The sequence below is a fragment of the Octopus bimaculoides genome, chromosome 20 (assembly GCF_001194135.2).
Source record: "Octopus bimaculoides isolate UCB-OBI-ISO-001 chromosome 20, ASM119413v2, whole genome shotgun sequence".
In the NCBI taxonomy this organism is placed as follows: Eukaryota; Metazoa; Mollusca; class Cephalopoda; order Octopoda; family Octopodidae; genus Octopus; species Octopus bimaculoides.
In genome coordinates, this window is record NC_069000.1 from 35,147,066 (window position 1) to 35,148,994 (window position 1,929).

Sequence of the window (1,929 nt, forward strand, 5' to 3'; positions counted from 1 at the left end):
ATATATATATATGTGTGTATATATATATATATGTATACATATATATACATACATATATGTATATATATGCATATAGATATATGTATACATATATATACATACATATATGTATGTATATATATATATATATTTATATACATATATGTATATATACATACACATATATATATATACATACATACATGTATATATATACATATGTGTATGCATACATTTATATACACACACACACACACACACACACACATATATATATGAATATGTATATTGCGATAGTATGAATGAACGTGAGAAAGATTACGCAGTGCCAGAGAAATGAATGAGTACATTTTTTTTTTCAATTTTAAATAGCAGTCATCACCCCCCAACCAGTACCTCCGGTTTCCTGTTAGTAGAGCAAATCTACCGGTATTCGTCAGCTCTCTATACAACTGAAGAATAAATCTTAAAATCGCTCAGTTAGCAGGAGACTAAGCTTTTTGATGAGACGCTGATTATAATTTCAAATAATGAATTGCATATTTCTGGGTTTATTGTTTTCCAGTTAATAAATACCTTATAATTAATGCTATATTGATCGTTATGGGTATTGTGCCCAATATATTTTGAGTGCATCCGTTGTGAGAATAATGGTTTAAATTGGAGAGAGGTTAAACGAGAAGTGAGAGAGAACCAAAGACAGAGAATCGGAGAGGGAGAAATTGGTCAGGAAATCTGGTTAGTTTCTACGACAGGACGTAATTATTGGCAGACAGAAATTATAACAGAATCTTTACAAAGACAATTGATATCTTCTAAATTCGGTCGCAATCACATTCTTGACAAAGTTAATCATTGTTCATTTCATTGGGTCATCGAGTAAACATGCCAAATACCTTGTGATCGCATCATGAGTAATGATTACTTTGATCACCCTGAAATGGGATTTCTGATCCAAATTTGGGATAAAAACAGGACAAATTTTATTATTCGATATTCTTATCAAGTGGAATTACTTCTTTAGATGTTATTCTACTGCTGCAAGCTACGTGACGAGTTTATTCTATAATAAAACACCTACAAATAGATCTCTGTCTCAATTTATCCGGTCTCTCAATTTCTCTTTTTCTCACTCTCAGACCATAATTTATGTATGTGTGTATATATATATATATATGTGTGTGTGTGTGTATGTGTGTATGTGTGTGTGTATGTGTGTGTGTGTGTGTGTGTGTGTGTGTGTGTGTGTGTGTGTGTGTGTGTGTGTGTGTTTGTGTACGTACGTATGCACGTATGTAAATTTGATATGAAATTCGCAATTAATGTTACCACACTAACGTTGTATATCTGCGTATATATTTCAATAAGAAAATATATATACACATAATGTATATACACACATAATGCATATATGCACGCATACATACATACATACATACATACATACATACATAACATATATATATATATATATCACATGTATATATTGTTATATATTATTGCTTGGACGTGGTATTCCTGTTTGTTATGTTGAAAAGTCGAAAAAAATATGATGTTTGTTTTTACAATATCTTCTACTTTTCTATTCTTAACCAAAATGTTTTAATATTCTTCAAAATCAGCTTAAATACGAATGTTGATTATAAATAGAATATATATGGAGGACTAAAACGAAAACAATTGTAATTCATTATTATTATTATTATTATTATTATTATTATTATTATTATTATTATTATTATTATAATTATTATTGTCCTACAACCAACTTCTTTGACTCTTGTGGTCAATATCAAAATATCATCGTTATTGTTTTTAAAGAAATAAAGTTAAATAATTGTACGCTTATATATTTGGAAAAGAGTCCTCATCTTGGTTTGTTATAGTTACAACGCTTCGGACATTTGGCCGTCTTCGTAATTTCGTAATAAACACATTTTTTATATACAT